Source organism: Mobula birostris, chromosome 4, assembly GCF_030028105.1.
Source record: "Mobula birostris isolate sMobBir1 chromosome 4, sMobBir1.hap1, whole genome shotgun sequence".
In the NCBI taxonomy this organism is placed as follows: Eukaryota; Metazoa; Chordata; class Chondrichthyes; order Myliobatiformes; family Myliobatidae; genus Mobula; species Mobula birostris.
The window spans coordinates 85,191,911-85,205,784 of NC_092373.1; positions in this window are offsets into that span (position 1 = coordinate 85,191,911).

Genomic DNA, 13,874 nt, shown 5'->3' on the forward strand with positions numbered 1-13,874 from the left:
CTAAAAAAGGACCACAACTGTTACACATCCTTTGGCTTTGGGGCATCCACCGCGGCTTGAATTTTCTCAGCACATTTGTGTAATCCTTGAGCATCAATGGTGTGACCACAGTAAGTGATGCTTGGTTTAAAAAGTTCACACTCGTATCATGCTCTGAGCCCATATCTTCTTATCTTTTTAACACAATCGTGAGATTTTGGAGATGTTCCTTGTCATCCTCATTGGTAACAATGATGTCATCCAGGTAACACTGAGCACCCCGGTTTCATTGCAGCACCTGGTCCATGGATTTTTAAGCCTATTATAGTGATAAAACCGTTTCTGAGTGATTATGGTGAGAAACACTGTGGACTCATCTTCCATCTCCATCTGTAGGTAGGCTTCAGCTAAGTTCACTTTACTGAAGTGTGGCACACCAGAAAGATTTACTAAGATACATAGAACATAGAATAGTACAGCACATTACAGGCCCTTCGGCCCACAATGTTGTACTGACCCTCAAACCCTGACTCCCATACAACCCCCCCCGACCTTAAATTCCTCCATATACCTGTCTAGTAGTCTTTTAAACTTCACTAGTGTATCTGCCTCCACCACTGACTCAGGCAGTGCATTCCACGCACCAACCACTCTCTGAGTAAAAAACCTTCCCCTAATACCCCCCTTGAACTTCCCACTCCTTACCTTAAAGCCATGTCCTCTTGTATTGAGCAGTGGTGCCCTGGGGAAGAGGTGCTGGCTATCCACTCTATCTATTCCTCTTATTATCTTGTACACCTCTATCATGTCTCTTCTCATCCTCCTTCTCTCCAAAGAGTAAAGCCCTAGCTCCCTTAATCTCTGATCATAATGCATACTCTCTAAACCAGGCAGCATCCTGGTAAATCTCCTCTGTACCCTTTCCAATGTTTCCACATCCTTCCTATAGTGAGGCGACCAGAACTAGACATAGTACTCCAATTGTGACCTAACGAGAGTTTTATAGAGCTGCATCATTACATCACGACTCTTAAACTCTATCCCTCGACTTATGAAAGCTAACACCCCATAAGCTTTCTTACCTACCCTATCTACCTGTAAGGCAACTTTCAGGGATCTGTGGACATGTACCCCCAGATCCCTCTGCTCTTCCACACTACCAAGTATCCTGCCATTTACTTTGTACTCTGCCTTGGAGTTTGTCCTTCCAAAGCGTACCACCTCACACTTCTCCAGGTTGAACTCCATCTGCCACTTCTGCATCCTATCAATGTCTCTCTGCAATCTTCAACAATCCTCTACACTATCTACAACACCACCAACCTTTGTGTCATCTGCAAACTTGCCAACCCACCCTTCTACCCCCACATCTAGATCGTTAATAAAAATCACGAAAAGTAGAGGCCCCAGAACAGATCCTTGTGGGACACCACTAGTCTCAATCCTCCAATCTGAATGTACTCCCTCCACCACGACCCTTTGTGTTCAGCAGGCAAGCCAATTCTGAATCCACCTGGCCAAACTTCCCTGGATCCCATGCCTTCTGACTTTCTGAATAAGCCTACCATGTGGAACCTTGTCAAATGCCTTACTAAAATCCATATAGATCACATCCACTGCACTACCCTCATCTATATGCCTGGTCACCTCCTCAAAGAACTCTATCAGGCTTGTTAGACATGATCTGCCCTTCACAAAGCCATGCTAACTGTCCCTGATCAGACCATGATTCTCTAAATACCCATAGATCCTATCTCTAAGAATCTTTTCCAACAGCTTTCCCACCACAGACGTAAGGCTCATTGGTCTATAATTACCCGGACTATCCCTGCTACCTTTTCTGAATAAGGGGACAACATTCGCCTCCCTCCAATCCTCCGGTACCATTCCCGTGGACAACGAGGACATAAAGATCCTGGCCAGAGGCTCAGCAATCTCTTCCCTCGCCTCGTGGAGCAGCCTGGGGAATATTATGTCAGGCCTTGGGGATTTCTCCGTCCTAATGTATTTTAACAACTCCAACACCTGCTCTCCCTTAATATCAACATGCTCCAGAACATCAACCTCACTTGTATTGTCCTCACCATCATCATGTTCCCTCTCATTGGTGAATACCAAAGAGAAGTATTCATTGAGGACCTCGCTCACTTCCACAGCCTCCAGGCACATCTTCCCACCTTTATCTCTAATCGGTCCTACCTTCACTCCTGTCATCGTTTTTTCTTCACATGATTGAAGAATGCCTTGGGGTTTTCCTTTACCCTACTCGCCAAGGCCTTCTCATGCCCCCTTCTTGCTCTTCTCAGCCCCTTCTTAAGCTCCTTTCTCGCTTCCCTATATTCCTCAATAGACCCATCTGATCCTTGCTTCCTAAACCTCATGTATGCTGCCTCCTTCCACCTGACTAGATTTTCCACCTCACTTGTCACCCATGGTTCCTTCACCCTACCATTCTTTATCCTCCTCACCGGGACAAATTTATCCCTAACATCCTGCAAGAGATCTCTAAACATCGACCACATGTCCATAGTACATTTCCCTGCAAAAACATCATCCCAATTCACACCCGCAAGTTCTAGCCTTATAGCCTCATAATTTGCCCTTCCCCAATTAAAAATTTTCCTGTCCTCTCTGATTCTATCCTTTTCCATAATAATGCTAAAGGCCAGGGAGCGATGGTCACTGTCCCCCAGATGCTCACCCACTGAGAGATCTGTGACCTGACCTGGTTCATTACCTAGTACTAGATCTAGTATGGCATTCCCCCTAGTTGGTCTGTCCACATACTGTGACAGGAATCCGTCCTGGGCACACTTAACAAACACTGCCCCATCTAAACCCTTGGAACTAATCAGGTGCCAATCAATATTAGGGAAGTTAAAGTCACCCATGATAACAACCCTGTTATTTTTGCACCTTTCCAAAATCTGCCTCCCAATCTGCTCCTCTGTATCTCTGCTGCTACCAGGGGGCCTATAGAAAACCCCCAGTAGAGTAACTGCTCCCTTCCTGTTCCTGACTTCCACCCATACTGACTCAAAAGAGGATCCTGCTACATTAACCACCCTTTCTGTAGCTGTAATAGTATCCCTGACCAGTAATGCTACCCCTCTTCCCCTTTCCCCCTCTCTCTATCCCTTTTAAAGCACTGAAATCCAGGAATATTGAGAATCCATTCCTGTCCTGGTGCCAGCCAAGTCTCTGTAATGGCCACTACATCATAATTCCATGTATGTATCCAAGCTCTCAGTCCATCACCTTTGTTCCTGATGCTTCTTGCATTGAGGTACACACACTTCACCCCTTCTACCTTACTACCTTTACACCATTTATTCTGTTTCTCTTTCCTCAAAGCCTCTCTGTATGTTAGATTTGGCTTTACTCCATGCACTTCTCTCATTGTTCTATCGCTCTGGGTCTCATCCCCCTTGCAAATTAGTTTAAACCCTCCCGAACCATGCTAGCAAATGTACCTGCAAGCATACCCCCTATCTACTTTCAGCACTGTGTTGATGGTGACCTTAAAATCACCACAGTTGTTGATAGACCCAATCTTCTTGGCCTCTGGGACCACTGCCATTGCCCATGGGGTCCACTCAACCTTGGAAAGAATTCCTTCAATCTCCATGTGATCTAGCTCACTGGTTTACTGTATCACAAATGGTACAAGAAACTGGATGGGCTTTGTAAAACTTGGGTGGAGCATTTTCAGTTAGCACTATTTTGCCCTGATATGCTTGAGCTTTCCAATTCCATCCTCGAACATGGCTGTGGTATCATCCGGTACCTTTTTAATTTGCTTTCAGTTGATTCTTTTGCAGGGATGTGGCATGTAAGCTGTGGATAGAACTTCAATCAAGTAACTGTAGTTGCTGCCTCAGACAATTACAGCCCACAATGATGGTCCTCCTGTTTTTACCACCACTACAAGCCCAGTGTGGCTTGTTGGTGGTTGTATTTCACTGTTACAAATGTCATTCTCACAGGAGTTATCTTTTCTCCAGTATAAGTTCTTAGTTGGATATCTGCAGGCTTCAGTCCCGTATCTTTGAAATGTCATTCAAACTCATTTTGTGGAATGACTGAAACAGCCCAGCCAGTGTCCAATCCCATTTTAACTAACTTACCTTTCACTTCTGTTGTAAGCTGAATTACTTGTCTCCTGTTAAATTTTGTATTGTAAATCTAAGGGGGATCCAATCCTGTGTAGTCTGGAAGAAGAGGCACCAGCAAACAACGCTACTAAAGGTGACATCCTCAGGACGGCTCTTGAATCAATTTCTTTCATTTCTTCTACAGCTTCTTTATATATGGTTACGCTACTGTTGGAGCCTGTTATCATCATTCTGGTGGTGTGAATTTGGGCCGATCGGGCGATCTGGCACTTTGCTGTCTCCGAGAGAGTTTCTCAAGGCTGCGAAACAAGTGTGCAGCATGGAGATGGGGCACGGACCCATGATCGACTCCATCCTTCGCTGATTGAAGTGTCGAGGAAGACTGAACTCATTGGAGCGGCTGCGGAAGCTGAGTGAGTGTTCAGTGCTGTCTACTAACCTTTCGCTCACTACTGCCAGAGAAGGTGTCTGTGCATGGCGGTCTCTCACTCACTGCTCCCTATGGAAGTTCCTTGCACTTGAGTGACCTTTCTCACCCTCGATCATGTGAGTGAAAGGGGCCATAGCAAGATTTAGTCAACGCCGATTATAGATTTGGGCTCTAATTCAGTTTTTATGATGTGTTCTGTTTCCAGTTGCTCTATTTTTGTTACTACTTTTTGGTGAGTTTTGAATCAGGTGACCTCCAGATAATGAACACTGAGCAGAACTATACTGAAATATGCTTTTTGTGTCTTATATTCAATGTTTTTGATCATTTTTGTTGCCTTTTGCATGTGTGGGGTAAGAGCAGTTTAACGTTTGATGTTTCCCTTTGAATCAGTTGGTTCTGGATGACAGACTTGAGTAGAGCACCAACACAGAGGCTGTGTACAAGAAGGGCCAGAGTTGCCTCTGCTTCCTGAGGAGACTGATGTCCTTTGGAGTATGCAGGCCTCTCCTTCACATGTTCTATCAGTCTGTCGTTGACCGTACAATCTTCTATGTGGTGCTGTGCTGGGGCAATTGTATCAACATGGGTGATGCTAACAGGCTCAATAAACTGATTAGAAAGGCTGACTCTGGTATAGGAGTCAAACTGGACACACTGGAGGCTGTGGTAGAACAAAGGACCCTCTGGAAAATCCTGGCAATTCTAGACAATGTTTCTCACCCTCCGCATGCCACCTTGGCTGAACAGAGGAGCACTTTTAGTTATCGACTAAGACAAATGTGCTGCTCCAAAGAGCGCTACATGAGGTCATTCTTACCCTCGGTCATTAGGCTCTATAATGAGTCAACCTAGAGCCAGGGAAGAGATGACCCCTCCTGTTAGACTGCTTGAGGTAACTTATTTTTTATTCTTTCTTATTTCTCTTCTAATACTTGTATATCTGTGCCCTTGTAATGCTACTGTTACACTGTAATTTCCTTTGGGATCAATAAAGTATCTATCTATCTATTCATCTTCCATGGTTCTTCTTCGTTTAGTGACTATCTGTAAGGAATTTAAATTTCAGGGTTGTATACTGCATACATACTTTGACTATAAATGTACTTTGAACCCTCATCATTATCAGATTTTTCATCGACAGTATGCAGGTTAGTGCTCTTTTTGAAACTAAAATTTCACTTTTTATCTTTATCTCTTCCCTATGCAGTCCATTTATTATTGTCTGCCCAACATGCTGTATGTATGTGCCCTACTTTGCTGCACTTTCTGCAATTTTCACCTTTAAATCTGCATTGGTTTAGAGTATGTGAGCCCCTGCCACAATGGTGACACAATTTGTTCGTTTAGGCAGGTTTCTGTTTCGATGTTGCTATTTTGTTCATACTCACTTTCATTCCTGACTGCAACTCAATTGCATCTACGGCTGCTGTTTCCATTGATAAAGCTATTTCAACTGTACTCCTAAATGTGAGTTGTGCTTCAGTTAGGAGCTGTTTTTGAATGCTTTCTTGTAAGATTCCACAAACTAAATAATCTCTCAGAGCATTATTAAGCCCATCATTGAAATGACAATACTTAGACAATTTCTTCAACTCTGCCATGAAAAGTGAAATGGACTCCCCTTCCTTTTGATTCCGCTGATGAAAGCTGAAATGTTTTGCAATCAACAATGGTTTTGGTTCCAAGTGTTCCTGCATTATGTTCACAATGTCAGCAAATCTCATTTTGGCTGATTTGGCTGGAGCAGTCAAATCTCTGAGCAAACTGCATGCTCTTTCACCAATTGCACTCCGCAAAACTGGCACTTGTTTTTCATCAGCTATTCCATTTCCTTCAAAATACTGCTCAATTTGGTCAGTATACATCATCCAGTTATCTGTTGTGCAATTTTATATGTCTATATTTATGAAGTAGCCAGCTATTTCTGCTTTTTAATTTATTTTTTGTTATTATCACCTGTACTCATTGTTTATGAGTTACTTGTTAATGCTGACCATTTATAAACTTGAATATCTCTCTCCCCTTCTGAAGAAAAATGTGCTGCACTTCAACAAGTAGGTAGTTGTCTTGGGTATAGAAAAGGCCGGTCAGAAAGGCAATCATTGGGGAATTTAACATGAAAGTGGATTGGGAAAACCAGGTCAGTACTGGACCTCAAAAGAATGTCTAAGGGATGGCTTTTTTGAACAGCTTGTTGTTGAGCCTACTAGGGGATTGCCTGTGATGGGATTAGCTGTTGTGCAATAATCCGGAGGTGATAAGAGAGTTTAAGGTTAAGGAATGCTTAGGGAACAATGATCACAATATGATCATGCAACACACACAAAATACTGGTAGAACACAGCAGGCCAGGCAGCATCTATAGATATCTTCCTATAGATGCTGCCTGGCCTGCTGTGTTCTACCAGTATTTTGTGTGTGTTGCTTGAATTTCCAGCTTCTGCAGATTTTCTCATGTTTGCACAATATGATCATGTTTACTTTGAAATTTGAGAAGGAGAAACTAAGTTCCAACATGTCGTTATTTCATTGGAATAAAGAAAATTACAAAGGCATGAGAGAGGAACTGGCCAAGGTTGACTGGAAAGGGACCCTGGCAAGAAGGACAGCAGAGCAGCAATGGCTGGAGTTTCTATGAAAAATGAGGGAAGTGCGAGACAGATATGTTCCAAATAAGAAGAAATTTTTAAAGGAAAGAAGGACACTACCGTGGCTGACAAGTGAAGTCAGAGCCAAAGTAAAAACGGAAGAGAGGGCATACAAGGAAGCCAGAGCTAGTGGGAAGACAAAGGATTGGGAAGCTTTTAAAAACTTGCAGAAGGAAACTAAGATGGTCATTAGGAAGGAAAAGATGAATTAAAAGAAGATGGCGACTAATATCAAAGAAAATAAGAAAAGCTTTTTTAAGTTTGTAAAGGGTAAAAATGAGTTGAGGGTAGATATAGGACCAATACAAAATGATGCTAGAGATATTGTAATGAGAGATGCAGAGATGGCAGAGGAACTGAATGCATATTTTGCATCAGTCTTCACAGTGGAAGACGTCTGCAGTATACCGGACATTCAAAAGTGACAGGGAAGTGAAGTTTGTGCAGTGAAAATTATGACTGAGAAGGTGCTCAGGAAGCTTAATGGTCTGAGGGTCGATAAATCTCCTGGACCTGATGGAATGCACCCATGGGTTCTGAAGGAAGTAGCTGGAGAGATTGCGGAGGCATTAACAATGATCTTTCAAGAATTGATAGATTCTGGCATTGTACCGGGTAACTGGAAAATTGCAAACATTACTCCGCTATTTAAGAAGGGTGGAGGGCAGCAGAAAGGAATCTATAGACCTGTTAGCCTGACGTCAGTGGTTGGGAAGTTGTTGCAATTGATTGTTAGGGAGTTCCACGGGGTCGGTGTTGGGACCGCTGCTTTTTACAATGTATGTCAATGATTTGGACTATGGTACTAATGGATTTGTAGCTAAATTTGCCGATGATACAAAGATACATGGAGGAGCAGGTAGTGTTGAGGAAACAGAGAGCCTGCAGAGAGATTTAGATAGTTTAGAGGAATGGACAAAGAAATGGCAAATGAAATACAATGTTGGAAAGTGTGTGGTCATGCACTTTGGTGGAAGAAATAAACAAGCAGACTATTATTTAGATGGGGAGAGAATTCAAAATGCAGAGATGAAAAGGGACTTGGGAGTCCTTGTGCAAGATACCCTAAAGGTTAACCTCCAGATTGAGTCAGTTGTGAAGAAGGCAAATGCATGTTGGCATTCATTTCTAGAGGTACAGAATATAAGAGCAGGGATGTGATGTTGAGGCTCTATAAGGCACTGGTGAGACCACACTTGGAAGATTGTGTGCAGTTTTGGGCTCCTTATTTTAGAAAGGATATACTGACATGGGAGAGGGTTCAGAGAAGATTCACAATGATTAAAGGAATGAAAGGGTTACCGTATGAGGAACGTCTGGCAGCTCCTGGGCTGTATTCCCTGGAGATCAGGAGAATGAGGGGGGATCTCATAGAAACATTCCGAAGGTTAAAAGGCCTGAACAGATTAGATATGGCAAAGTTATTTCCTATGGCAGGGGATTCTAGGACAAGAGGGCACAACTTCAGGATTGAAGGACCTCCTTTTAGAACTGAGATGCGGAAAATTACTTTAGTCAGAGGGTGGTAAATCTGTAGAATTTGTTGCCACGAGTGGCTGTGGAGGCCAAGTCATTGGGTGTATTTAAGGCAGTGATAGATAGGTTCTTGATTAGCCAGGGTGTCAAAGTGTATGGGGTGAAGGCAGGGGAGTGGGGATGACTGGAAGAATTGGATCAGCCCATGATGGAATGGTGGAGCAGACCAGATGGGCTGAATGGCCTACTTCTGCTCCTAAATCTTATGGGCTTATGGTCTTCATTTTAAAACTTACTCATAGCTACTATTATGTTTTGTAACTCCAAAAGCTAATCAAAAGAAAAACCCAGTTGCCGCTACATTTGTCTACTTAGTTTCTTCCTTTTTTTTTGTGAGGTAATCACATATGATGTGATGAGATAATAATGTATGCCATTCACGTACTTCTTACATATAACCCTTAATGAATTATGTTAAAAAAGAATGCTTAATCAAACAATATATTTACAATATTGCTCAAATATTACTGTAATATTAAATACACTATAGAACTGATGCTACCCATTGAGATAAAAGACTCTGAACACAGGAGTCTTCAAAATTATGAAGTAATGGAGTAAATTCCCAGTGACAGAAGAGATCTTAATAAATTTAGGGTAATTAGCTAAAGAATCCAATAAAATATAAAATAAACAGACATTGTAAATCGTTCTGATTGTGCTACCTAATTGGGTGGCGGATACAAATTAAATAAACTCAGTGAAGTAGAATAATTTGAAGATCTGATGTATCGTATACAGTGTTTGACTTACAAGTTACACTCTTCATGTACATATCATTTTAAACTTCTTACCATGATCCTATGCACTATATTGCATGGTTTAATGATGTACCCCAAATGCACATTCACCCATTAGACATATCCCTCTGTCTTGTACAGTAACTCACCGGTCTTGTTATTTGTTTATTTTTCACAACGTGGTGGTACTGAATCTTTGCAGTCAGGTTCAGACCCAGCAATGATGAAGGACTAGGAATTATAGTTCCAAGCCAATTATTTTTCTCAGTGACTTGGACAATCTGCAGGTGGCGACATTTCCCTTACATTTACCTGTAATATAAGGTGACTCACTGAGTTTTCTTCCACCTATTCTACAGTATATTGCACAGTATCCTGCTGTACGTACCTCTCTTGTGTATATTGTACATCCACTTAGTGGATGTCTTTTCCTTCTACATATTCTACAATAACACAGTAAGTATTTTATTAAACAGTGATTCATACTTTATAGCAAAGTGGTAGAGGTTAGGGGTTTGGTATGTACAGTCAAATTCGCTTTGGTGAGTTACTGAAATTCATTTAGCCAACATAACACAATGAATCTGTGAAGTTGGAGTGAATATTTAAAATTGTGGATGGGATACCAATGAAGCCAATGCTTTGTCTTTCTTAGTCAAGCTTGAATGTTAGTATTGGACTTACCGAGGTAAGGGGAGGGTCATACTACTGATTTGGGTAGATGGTGGAAAGACTTTCGGTGTCATGAGCTGAGTCATTCAATTCCAGGGTGTCTAGCCTCTGGCCTGCTTTTATGGTTTTGATGGTTACATGGCAGGTTTGGTTTTGTCTCTGGTCATTGGTGACTCTCAGAAATTGTGCAGGTGTATTTACAAGTCGTGGTGTTACACAACAAAGGAGTAGGCCCTTCATCCATAACTACCAATATGCCTTCCTCAGCTTGTCGAATTTGCCTGCATTTGGCCAATTTCTCTCTAAACTTTTCTTTTTAAATATGGTCTCTACCATCACCACTCCTTCAGACCATTAGTTCCAGAATCCAGTACTAATTATTTCGAACATTTTTCCTCAATTCTCCTTGTCTTTCAACCTATGACTCATTGTTACCAATCTTTTTGCCATGGGAAGTAAACAAATCCTGTTCACCCTTGCTGGACCTCTCTTAATTTTATACACCTCAACCTCCATTTTCCAAGCAAAACAACTCAGCTGACGGTCTTCCTGTAGAATAATACTTTAACTGTGCGTATGTATCTATATAGCACCAACCCTATCAAAGTTACTGGATTAGTAGGTAGTGTCTTGGAGCAACAATTCACTGACTCAAGTTTGAATTCTGCTCACAGATGACCCACATAAGAGATGGAAGAAGAACACCACCATCTCCCTTGCCCCAACTGTGGAATGGTTCGCCTTATTGGCCACCTCAGAACTCCCAAAATTAGGGTGGAATCAAGTCATCCTTGATCCCAATGAAATACCTCAGAAGAAATTATCTTAGGAGTGTTTAAAATATATTGCAGCAATTTAGTTGTGAAACAGAAATTCACGGAAAGTCTCCAACATAGCTTATTTGCAGTTGGAATCAAGTAGTCAATGTAGAATTATTGTCAGGACTAATCAGTGACCTTACAGTAAGAGACATCTGAGGAAGTGTGAGCATAGTGACAGGATGTTCTTTTATTGAGTTTGAGAATGATCTTATTAAGTTTGAAACAAATGTCTTAATCTATGTTCTACATGAAGGGAAAATTGGCTATTTAAGTTTAGAAACTGGATTGAAGAAAGTGACATTGGAAAAACTTCAGTAGATAAATAAACCATAATTTTCAATTAATAATACTTCTGTAATCTAAAAAGAGTATTAATTGTCCAACCATAATAACAAGACAAATTTAAAATAATATTAATGTCTTACAATCAAAAAGATGGCAATACCCAGAACAATGAGGATATTAGAATTCAGACTCTGGTTGACCAAGTATTTGACAGAGAAAATAAAGAATATTATACTGTAGGAGCTTTGAGTGTAAAGGAAGATATAAGCCGATGTATGTGTGAGCAGTGATAGTTAAAATTATAATGGAGAATATGAACATGAAAGACACTTCAACTCAACAATTTGTAATTGTCTTTATAGAAGACATGGGAGATATTTCAGGGATCTGATGAGAAGATGTTATTTAGGAGCGAGTGCTGGAGAAACTAATAGAAGAAGTTGTTTGGTGGCCTTTAAACTTCTTTTTAAAATGGTTTTGGAGGATTAGAATTTAGCACATTATTCAAAGTTCAACAGTCAAAATAAATTTATTATCAAAGTATATATGTGTCACCGTATACTACCCTGAGATTCATTTTCTTGCGGGCATTCACAGTAGATACAAAGAAACACAATAGAACAAATGAAATCTACACACAAAGATGGACAAACAACCAATGTGCATAAGAGGACAAACTGGGCAATTACATAAAAGTAATAATAAGTAATTAAATAATAAATAATATTGAATACATGAGTAGTAGAGTACTTGAAAGTGAGCCCATAGTTTGTGGAATAGTTCAGTGTTGAGGTGAGTGAAGTAATCCACACTGGTTCAGGACCCTGATGGTTGAAAGTTCGAAATGTTCCTGAACCTGGTGTTGTGGGACCTAAAGCTCCTGTACCTCCTTCTCAAAGGCAACAGCCAGAAGAGTGCACGGCCTGGGTGGTGGGGTACCTGATGATGGATGCTGCTCTCCTTGTAGATGTGCTCGGTGGTGAGGAAGGGTTTTTTCTTTGATGGACTGGGCTCCATTCACTATTTTTCGGATGCTTCTCCATTCAGGGCATTGGTGTTTCTACACTAGGCCATAATGCAACCAGTCAGGATACTCCCCACTGTGCATGTATGGAAGTTTGTTAAGGTTTTAGATGACATGCTGAATCTGCGTAGACTTCAAGGAAAGTAAAAGTACTGTCGTGTCTTCTTTGTAATGGCACTTCGGTGCTAGTCTCGAGAGATCCTCTGAAATGATAATGCCAGTTAACTTAAAGTTATTGACCCTCTCCAACTCTGATGTCCTAATGAGTACCAGCCCATGGACTTATGTTTCCTACTCCTGTAGTCAATAATCCATCTTTGGTTTTGCTGACACAGAGTGAGAGGTGGTTGTTGTGGCTCCATTCAAGCAGAATTTCAATCTCTCTCCTATAAGCCCAATCATCACCACCTTTGATTTGGCCAACAACAGCGGTGTCATCAGCAAACCTAAATATTGTTTTGGAGCTGTACTTAGCCTCACAGTCATAAGTATAAAGTGAGTAGAGCAGAGGGCTAAGTACACAGACTTGTGGTGCACATGCTGATGGTGATCGTGGAGGAGACGGTGGCAATCCTAACTGTTTGGAAATAAGGAAAATGAGGATCCATTTGGACAAGGAGTTATTGGGGCTTAGGTCTTCGAGCTTATTGATTAATTTTGAGGGAGACAGAAAAGAGAAAAATAAAGAATTCTAGGTCAATTAATAGGAAGTGGGAAATGTTAGAATTCAATAGGAGTAGGTAATGTAGCACTTTCAACATTTTAATATGATTGGATAATAAAATCAACATGAATTTATAAATTGGAGTAATAGCAATCTTGGATTGAGGGTTCACAAACAAAAGAAGATCTGCAGATGCTGGATTGAGGATTAGTTGATAGAAGTCAGTGAGAGAAGCAAATAATTGGCCCAGTTGGCAACCCTCTAACTAATTGGGTATTGCATGGGCCATGGTTTGTTTTTCAACTATCTATCATCTGTACCAACTGGATGAGGACAGCAGCCATAAAGTATCTGGGTTTGTCACCTAAACAAAGCTAGGTGAAAACAAATCTATGAAGGGGATAAACTAGGGATGTAATTCAATTGAGCATATAGGCAAGGTGGGTGAAAAGTGCTTAAGTGTTTTTTTTAAGAAAATAGAGAAATAAGATGCTTTTGCAAAGATAAGATGCTAGGAAAATATTAGTAGAGGATCTAGGTCTCCTTGCACTAACCACAGAACGCTAACATGTCGGTGAAGGATTAGCTCAACCATTGGTAAATTAGATCAGATTACAAATGAAGTGGAAGAAAAATAATGCTGATTGCAATGATATAACGACTTGGTGAGCTCACTTCTTGGCTATTGTACAGAGTTCTGGTCTCCATACCCAAAGGTATATATAATTTTGTAAGAGTAAATGACAGGATTGCCCTATAGAGACCAAGTAGACTAGTGCTATATTCCCACATCTTAGAAGAATGGGAGATGGTCTTATTGAATCTTAACAATTAAAGTTCTTGACAGGTTAAGTGATCATAATCAGTTGGCACATTACAAAGAGTCTTGTGGAAATTACATATGGCAAACATCATGGCTAAAATATTTTTGAAAATGTACCCTTGTACAGAATATAC